At 34.7% G+C, this 10,184-nt stretch overlaps 1 non-coding gene across 1 annotated transcript; it reads right to left on the reverse strand.

The window, feature by feature from the left end:
• Positions 1–10,077: 10,077 nt before the first annotated feature.
• On the reverse strand, positions 10,078–10,184 carry LOC138839172 (U6 spliceosomal RNA). The gene has a single exon (XR_011375892.1). It is a non-coding gene; the product is annotated as a U6 spliceosomal RNA (small nuclear RNA).

The following is a 10,184-nucleotide window of genomic DNA, read 5'->3' on the forward strand; positions in this document are numbered from 1 at the left end:
ATAGGTATTTTAAGGAATTGGTCATTCAAAGCACTAGATACCTAATGGATGAAGAATGGAATTGAAAATTTCAGATGAAAACAAATCAACATGCAGGTATTATGATTTTATAATATTATATGAAAGAACTGAAGCTTTTATCTTCTGAAAAAGAATGTTTAGCCTGTAATTTCAATGTAAATGTAATGAGTCTAATATGTTTCCTCCAAGATATCCAAGAGTACTATGCTCATTCTCTAAAGAGTAAATAAGTAATTATTTTCATTAGTTTTGCTTAATATTTATTTACTTGTAGCAAAAGGTTAAAATGTCTGCTCTCTTTCTTTCAATGTAATAACATATATTTCATATTATTACTGTCTCTTCAGAGAAGCCTGAAATCACTATTTCAAAGTAACACAAACAGAAAAACAAAAATAACCAGATACAACCATCACAAATGCTAAATTATGTGAAAAAATCCACAATATCAAAAATAAACCTGAGGAAGTAGAAAGACAATGGCAGAATAAGAACAGAAAATTACCCTAGCTCTAGCTAATGAAACAGAGATTTAGAGTCCTAGCAGGTATTCCACTTCTAGCAGGTCAAACAAGTCAGTTATAATTATATATAAATATATAATTCAAAAGAACATTTTATTCTGTCTTTACAAGAAAACAAAAATCTATGAAAAGTTACCCAGCCTGGCAGGTGACTGTTGTGACTGTGTTGGACAACATACTCAAAAGCACAGCTGCACTGTGGAAACAAAAGGGCTACATGGGAAAAAAGCAGGAACAGAGAAAGCCACATCCAAACACAGACACTATTCACCTTACCACTGGACAGTTCGAATTGTCATTGGAACCATCAGTACTAACATGACAACATCTCACCACAAATGATCTCTAATCCTACACTTAATCGTCTAGACAAAAACCAAATTCCAGAAAAACAAATAACAACAGAAGACCTGAAAAATCAACCAAGAACATAGAGAGTCACCTATTAAGATCATAGATTCCCCAAATGAAAGCCAAGAAATCCACCAAATGGACAGAACAAATAAGAAAAATACAAGAAAACTGATGCCAAGGTAGTATAATTCACACAGGAACTGACCAGACATTAGAACAGACAATTAAGGAGCTAGAAGAGAGAATTCAAAATACATCACAAATACTGCTGAAAAATGTGATTAACGAAAAGATACAAAATCTTTACAAGGAAATTTGTCAAAAAAGATGAAACCAATCAAAGATTAGCAAAATAATTCATGAAGACTACAAACAGAAAGATAAATAAAGTCTGAGAAGGCAAAGGAGTCCAAGGAAAAAATAGTTAAGTAATTAAATAGTTAAAAGGTATGAGAAGACACAGCTAAAAAAACAGCCCCTCCAACTCCCTTACCCAAAGAAAAGATGTAAAGAAAGTCCACACAAGACCTAAAATAAAGCTTTAGTTAAGATAGAAGCCCTAAAAAAAATGACCAATTAGAAGACAGAGAAATCAAAACCAAAGTAGAAAGTCTCCACAGCTAATAGATGACATAGAAGATAATGTTAGGCATCAAAGACAGACTAGGTCTAATAGAAAAGAGGAGTTAATCATGTAGAACAATTCCAAGAAATAAGAAACGATCTCGCTGGAAGTTCAAGATTCAGTTAGAAGATCAAACTTGGGGGAGATAGGTATCAAGAAGGAGAAGAGCAAGAAACAAAATGGATGGGAAACATATTACAAAATTCTAGCAGAGAACATGCCAAACATCCAAACACATAGGCTCATTCAGAGAAGAGAAGCCTTTAGAACACCAAACGGAGAATACCAGAACAGAACAACCCACCACCACATCATAATCCATTAGAGGATCATTAGAGATCAAGGAAAGGATTCTTAAGCTGTCAGGAGAAAAGACCGATTATTTATAAAGGATATACAGTCAGAAAAAATAATGATTTCTTAGCTGATATGGTAAAAAGGAGAGCCTGGCATGATATATGGCAAACATTAAAGACAAACAACTACCAACTGTGAATACTCTCCCAAGCCAAACTCTCCTTTATATTTAAAGGATATATAAAAATATTTCATGACAAAGAGAACTTGAAAATTTTATCTCCACCAAATCAACAAGATAGAAATTAATCAAATATATCCTACATAGAGAAGGTCAAAAAGAACAGGAAATGGTTATATAAAATGCTCCCTACCAGAGAACAATGTAAATATATTAAGAATAGATGAGGGGCTGGGAAGGTGGCTCAGTGGTAGAGCACTTGCCTTGCATGCATGAGGCTCTGGGTTCGATTCCTCAGCACCACATAAGCAAAAAGAAAAAAGCCAGAAGTGGCACTGTGGCTCAAGTGGTAGAGTGCTAGCCTTGAGCTGAAGAGCTGAGGGACAGCACCCAGGCCCAGAGTTCAGGCCCCACGACTGGACCCCCCCCCCAAAAAAAAAAAAGAATAGATGAGGCACAGCTCCTAACAGCAGGTGTATAACAGCAGGAATTATTAAATATTTCCCAGCCGTAACTCTCAATATCAATGGACTTAAATTTCCAATTAGAAAACACAGGTTAGATAGTATTATGAAAAAACAAGACACATCCATCCAGTGTCCACTAGAGATACATTTCATTGACCAAAACAAACACATACTCGAACTGAAAGGCTGGAAGGAAATTTTTCAAGTAAATGGATACCATAAACAGGCCACAGTAGAATTACTAACATAAAATATTAGAGAATTAAAATTAAAATTAGTAGGAAGGGATATTATATATTGATAAAGGCAGTTCTCCATTAGGAGGATACAACAAGTGTAAATATCAATGCCGTGAATCTTGGACCACCCCACATCATCAACCAAATACTACATAACCTAAAAATACATCTCAACCCATAATTGTCACGCATGGATTGGTTATCCAGGAAAAACTCAACCAAGAAACTGAAGACCTAAATAAATAACTGCATTGACCATCTTGCCCTAACAGACATCTACAGAATATACATTCAGTGTCAGTATATACATTCTTTGCAGCAGGTCATGGAAAATTCTCCAAAACAGAACCCATCCTATGTCATACAGAAATTCTGTCCAAATCAAAAGAAAAATTAATTGAATTCCCATAGCTTGTCAGACCACAGCAGAATAAACTTACAATTAAACAGCTAAAGCAAAAAAAATTGTCAAACCTATGAAGACTGAACAACACATTGCTGAATGACCAGTGGGGCACTGAAGAGATTAGAATGGAAATCTGAAAGTTTCTGGTATTCAACAAAAATGAACACACAAAATACCAGCTCCTCTGGGACACATTAAATGCAGTACTTACAGGAAAATTTATAGCTTTGAATGCCTACATCAAGCAATTGGGGAAATCTCAAATCAGTATTTTTATCATGTACCTAAAGCTCCTTGAAGAGAGGAACAAGTCCAAATGTAAGTAGGCTGAAACATATAAAACATTAAATCAGAAATAACTAAATAAAGACAAAATAAAACATAGAAAGATCAACAAAACAGAGCTGGTTCTTTCAATAAATTAACAGACTTGACAGACCCTTACCAAATCTGACTAAAAAGAGAACTTATATAGATAGAAAGACAAGTAGAAAACTAACAGAGTGGGAGAAGGTCTTTATTTGCTCTGCAACATACAATGTCCTCATATCGCAAATATTCTTAGAGCCCCAAAATTAACGCCCCCCCAAAAAACAAATCCTCATAGAAACAACAACCCTCATAATATAATTGAACTTAAGATTTAAGGACAGACCTCTCTGAAGAAGAAATATGAATGGCCAATAGACACATGAAGAAATATGCAACATTTCTGGCCATAAAAGAAATGCAAATCAAAGCAAAATTGAGATTCCACCTAACCCCAGTTTGAATGCAGAAAACTAATAATAACAGATGCTGGGCTGGTGGGGATGTGGCCAAAAAGGAACATTACTACACTACTGGTGGAAATGTAAACTTGTTCAAATACTCTGTAAAGAAGTATAGAGGTTCCTCACTAGAGCTCCCCTATGACCCAGCAATGATGGATCAAGAAAATGTTGTATATATTCACAACAAAATTCTATGCTTCCATCAGAATGATTGACATTGTCCCATTTGTAAGAAAATGGAATCATTTGGGAACATAATAATTCAAACAAGCCAGACCCAAAGAATCAGAGGCTACATGTTTTCACTCATTTGGAAAAACTAGAATATTTCTAGGATATTCACAGTAGCTCAATAGCAATACACATATCACCATAAAATGATGCTTATCAAAATGAGCTCCAAGAAATGGATAGAAGATTATTGTATAGTGAATTGTTTTTAGTTATTTCTATTTAGTTTTTCCCCTTTGGTTTATTCCCTGTACTCACTGTTTTTGATTTCTGTACCCTTTGTCTTATTCATAAGTTAATCTGACTTGGGGAAAGGAAGGGAAATCACAGAAATGGTGGGACAAAGATTAACCAAAGCAAGAGTGATATTCACTAGACACTATGTTAGAAATAAACTTTACAACTTTGTGGGAGTGGGATGTCAGTGTTGGGGGAAGAAGAAAAAAATGTACTCATTATTTATGTAACTGTAACCCACCTCTCTGTATATCACCTCATAATAAAAAAGACAAAACAATAAGAGAACTCATGCAAATACAGAAAATTAGAGACAAAAATGAGACCACAACAGATATAAGCAAAATTGAGAATGTTATAAGACAGCACTTTGAAAATCTGATGCCAATCACCTGAAGAATCCTGGAGAAATTGATGCGTTCCTATACTGGATCTGAAGCAAGAAGTAACACATAAGAAGAAATGAAAATGAAATGTCAATAAACCACTTCCCATTTCAGAAAAATCTATGACTCAATAAATTTACCATGAAATTAAGGCCTGCAAAGAACTTACAATATATAGATGTAACTCTTCAATGGAATAGAAAGGGAAATGGAATTATCGAACACATTGTATGATGCAGAATTAGACTCTTCCCCAAATTATATAGGGACTCACCAAAGAAAGAGAACTATGAACCCAATTCTTTGATAAGCAATGATGCAGAACTTCTTAATAAAATTCTCACCAACTAATTTCAGCAACAAAAAATAATATTGTATGATCAAATAGGATTCATCTTAGGATACAATTGGATTCAATATTCTTGTCAATAATCATAATACAAAACATCAGCAGAAGCAGGTAAAAGAAAAACATGATTGTCTATAGGGATGTAATAATAGCTTTTAACAAGCTCCAATACCCCTTTATGATTGTCTGAGAAGCTAGAAATGCATGGAACATACCTCAATATAATTCAGAGTATATATATGACAGATAATTAGCATTTACCCAGTGGAAGCATGAAGACATTAAAATCAGGAATGAGACAATGATGTTCACTCTCTCTACTACTCTTCAATAAGGTAGTGGACTTTCTAGCAAGAGCAATAAGCAAGAGAAAAACATAAAGGGGATCCAAATAGGGAAGACATAAAACTATCCCTTTTTACAGATGAAATGATCCTGTATTTAAAGGACCCTATAGTTTCCTCCTTCAAGTTACTAAAGGTGATGCTAACCTTCAGCAATGTAGCAGGGTATAAAAACCACAAGAATCAGTAGTTTTTGTGTTACCAAGAATGGAAATATCCAGGCTGAAATTCAGAAAACAACTTCATATGGATTAGCCTCTAAACCAAATCAAATCTAAACTAAACAACAACAACAAAACTAGGAATTAATGTAACTAAAAATGTGAAGGACCTCTACTGTGAAAACTTTAAAAATCTAAAAAGGGAAATTGAAGGAGACTCAAGAAAATGGAAAATATTTTAATGCTCCTGGTTGGAAGAATTTACATGATGAAACTGCAATATGGCCGACAAAAAATTGACAATGCAATACTCATCAAAATCCCAACTATATTTTTCAATGCAGTAGAGAAAGCAATCCAAATTTAATATGGAATTACAAAATTACAGATGAAACAGAAGGCTTATGGGCCTATCATGATCTTACACACACACACACACACAAACAAACACAGTGGAATTCTATTCACCCATCAGAGAGGATGACTTTTCACCAGTATTAATGAAAATGAAAGGCTTGGTAAAATTATACTAAGAGCAAAGAGAACAGAATGCAGACTCAGAGCAATATAAGTTTCATGGATTCATTCATTTATGGTAGCTAGAAGGTGCCCACAAATCTACAAGTAAACAAGACTGATTCTACCTCATCCGTTAGAATGGTCATTATCAAGAAGACTAACAATAGCAAATGCTGACATGGATGTAGCCAATTGGGAACTCTATTACACTGTTGGTGGGACTTAAAGAAACATAGCTCCCATGGTTTCCCTTATTTGTAATAATTAGTTCACACCAAGGATAATCTCATGTATTTTAATTTGATATTTTGTCCTATGTTGAGCATACAATATTATTGCTATATTGTTTGTTATTATTTCTGCTAACAGGCAGATATATTTAAAGAATTATGTTCATCTTATCCATTACTGGAGGAAGAGCATCCAAAAGAGCAACATTTACTAGGAAGAACAACTCCTACTTATTTAGCTTCATTCCTATGTAAGGCCAGTGTTGTCCCCTGTATCCTCATGTTGTACATTGTAACTCTATACCAGTTCATCCTGTATATCTACTATCTTCTACATTGTGACCTAAATGCCCCAGCAATTCCACTTTGCTTTACTTTTCAAAAAATTTCACTCTTAATGTTTGAGGTTGGTGTGTGTGTGTGTGTGTGTGTGTGTTTACAAATATCAGAAGTAAACATTTTTCCTCATTTAGAATACATCTTTCAGGTGATTGTAAGTTGTGGCTAATGGGAGAAATCTCTTGCTATTTTAAGGATGAAACAGAAAAATATATTTGTGCATGCACCACAGTTGTTTAATAGTCTGTAGTTGAACACTGAACTTCGATTTATATCTTGGCTGTTGTTGTGAATAATGTGAATAACAATGAACTACAGATATATTTATGAGTTACTCAGAGAGAAATAATCACATGATTGGTGGGTCAGTTGATATTTCATCTTTGAATTTCTTTAGAAAACTGCATACTACTTTCTACAATGAGAGTACTAACCTTTATTTTGACCAAGAGTGAAGAAATTTTCCTTTTCTCCACACTCTCACCAGCCAACATTATTACTTTTTTTTAAAGTTTTTTTAAAGGGCAGTTTTTTACTGTGTGCAATACCCAAGATGACCTCAGACCCAAATCCTTTTACTCCAACCTCCTAAAAGCTTCGAATTACAAGCCTTTACCATCACACCTGGTTCCTTTGATTTTTTTGATAAGAGTTATAGTAGTTATGAAGTAGTATCATAGTAATTTTGAATTGCATTTCTCTAATGACTTTTTCTTACAAAACATTAAACCAGTATAGAAGTTGTATTAAACACAACTTTGTAAACCCACTGGCAATTTTCAGGGCTTTTTGGAAAACATGTCTATTCAGAAATTTTGTCCATTTTTAATCAAGTTTCTTGTTAATCTCATCTTTAATCTCTCTATACAAAAGCAATAATTTATTCAAGGTAGTAGAAAGGAAAAAATTAAGCAACTCCTAACATTTTTTAGTTTTCAATAACATGATATTGATTAAATCATTTTCTGTTAATGCTTGAGACTATATAACTCAATTTAGTTAGACCTTATACAAGACTATATGTATTTTATTTTACGTTGATTTTTCTTTCCAAAGCCTGTGTGACTAATTTCCCTTCGTTTCTTTCTGTCTCATGTAGTTCAGATTTCAAACAAAAGAATAAATGGAAGGAAGCGAACAAAAAAAAAATACATTTCCTCTCATCTGATGATGCCTCTACAAGAATGAGGAAAGACCTATGATAAAATATCAAAAAGACAATTTATTCTTCTGGGTTTTCCTTATCTTTGTTATTTAACTTAAATGATGTAAAACACACTATACTGCTCAGATACTTTTATGTTTTCTCAGTTTTGTACATTTTCTTTTTTTGGGGGGGGGGATCCGGTCAAGGGGCCTGAACTCTGGGCCTGGGCGCTGTCCCTCAGCTCTTCAGCTCAAGGCTAGTGCTCTACCACTTGAGCCACAGCACCACTTCCGGCTTTTTTTTCTTTTTGCTTATGTGGTACTGGGGAATAGAACCCAGGGCCTCAGACATGCAAGGCAAGTGGTCTACCACTGAGCTACCTTCCCAGCCCTGTACATTTTCTTTTGGACTTCATCTCAGTCTACAACATTCCTTCATTATTATGTCCCTGATATTTTTACACTAACAAGACTGAAGATAACCAGTTTGATTTACAGCATGAGAAGTTATCCACCTGGCTTCCCTGGAAGCAGAGCATGATCAATACATAACATTACTTCTGGTTGCTCACTACATGTAATGGTTTCCGTAATACTTATGACATTCTATTTAGTATTTTAAAAAAAACTTCTGGCTAAACTCAAAGCTCATTCATGGAAGTTTATGTTAAGTATTTTACAAGTTTTATTTCTCTTAATTCTTAAGATAACATTTGCAATAATGCTAATGTTATTACCATTTTAGTGTTGGGAAAAATTGTAATTAAAGGCACTAAGTGCATGGCCCAAAGACACACAGTGAGGAAGGAAATGAGTCAAAGTTTCCAAAAGTCTTTCCGCAATACACAAAAGGTAGGTAAATTCTCTCCATTCTCTTACACTCTCAATTCAATATTCATATTTTCCAAGAAATAATAGCATAGCAAATATTGCCCATGGTGATTGTTTTCTGTCACATTTTGTCTTCAACACAGACTGTGTTGGTGACATTGGGTTATCATGCACAGAGCTGAGCTTCTAAATTGAGGTCCAAAGAGAGGCAAATTTCTTCTGTCCCACAGTTCCAGTTTTTGTAAAAAGTACCAAAACTTTTAAATATCACTTACTCTCTTTTAAGAATCCAAAAATGAAATAAATTCACATTTAATCAATGCAAAATATTTTAAAAGTAGGAGACAATAAAACAGGCCCCCATGAAGTAAATTTTCTTCTACTTTTAAAATTATTCTGAAAGCCTTGTATTGGTTAGTCACACTTATAATCCTATCTACTTGGGATATCTACTCAGGAGCCTGAGATCTGTGGATAACCATTGGAACCCAATCAGGGCTTCCAAAACAAACAAAAAAATTCATGAAATTATTTTTCAAAATTTTTAATGAACTAGCAAAGACCCAGGAAAGAAAATGTAGTTCATATAGTACCTCACCAACCTAGAGAGGAAAGACCTAGCATGGCCTTTAAGCCCTGATTTCAAACTCTGAGCACGCCAACACACATGCATGCACATGCGTTTGCATGCATGCATCTTTTCCCTTCCCCTCCCCAAATTAGAGAAGCGTACATACAAGAGGCACATGCACCAACTTCAAATACAGTGAAAACAAGGGTTATAGCATGGGGGAGGAACATACAAAGAAACAAAAATTCACATCACACATTATAAGTACGTTAGAAACAATAGCAAGAAACAAACAAAAAAATACTTGTTTCCCTATCTTGGAGTTCAATTCCCTTAACATCATCATATCTGTTCATATGAACATAGTTTTTGACATTGTCTGCTTGCCCTAGACATATATTCGTTATTGAAAATAAGGGAAACCATGGGACCTGTTTCTTTGGACTTGGCTTACTTCACATAATAAATTTTTTCCCAAGTCTTTCCATTTCCTAACAAATTGGGTGATGTCATTCTTTCTGATGGAGGCATAGAATTCCCTTGTGTATATACACCACATTTTCTTGATGCATTCATGTAGTGGGGATAGCTGGGTTGGTTCCATATCTTAGCTATGGTAAATAATGCTGCAATAAACATAGTTGAGCTGGTAGTTTTAGTATGGTCTTTTTGTGATCATTTAGTAAATCCCCAAAAGTGGGGTTGCTGGGTCAAAGGGGAGCTTTATGTGGAATCGTTTGAGGAACCTCCATAATGCTTTCCAAAGTGGTTGAACAAGTTTACACTCCCACCAAGAATGCTGTATGGTTCCCTTGTGGCCACATCCCCTCCAGCATCTGTTGTTGTAAAAATATGGAACGCTCCACGAATTTGCATGTCGTCCTTGCACAGGTGCCATGCTAATCTTCTCTGTATCGTTCCAATGTTAGTGTATGTGATTCTGAATTGAGCAC

The sequence above is a fragment of the Dipodomys merriami genome, unplaced genomic scaffold (genome assembly GCF_024711535.1).
Source record: "Dipodomys merriami isolate MVZ:Mamm:240054 unplaced genomic scaffold, mDipMer1.0.p SCAF_2955, whole genome shotgun sequence".
Lineage (NCBI taxonomy): Eukaryota > Metazoa > Chordata > Mammalia > Rodentia > Heteromyidae > Dipodomys > Dipodomys merriami.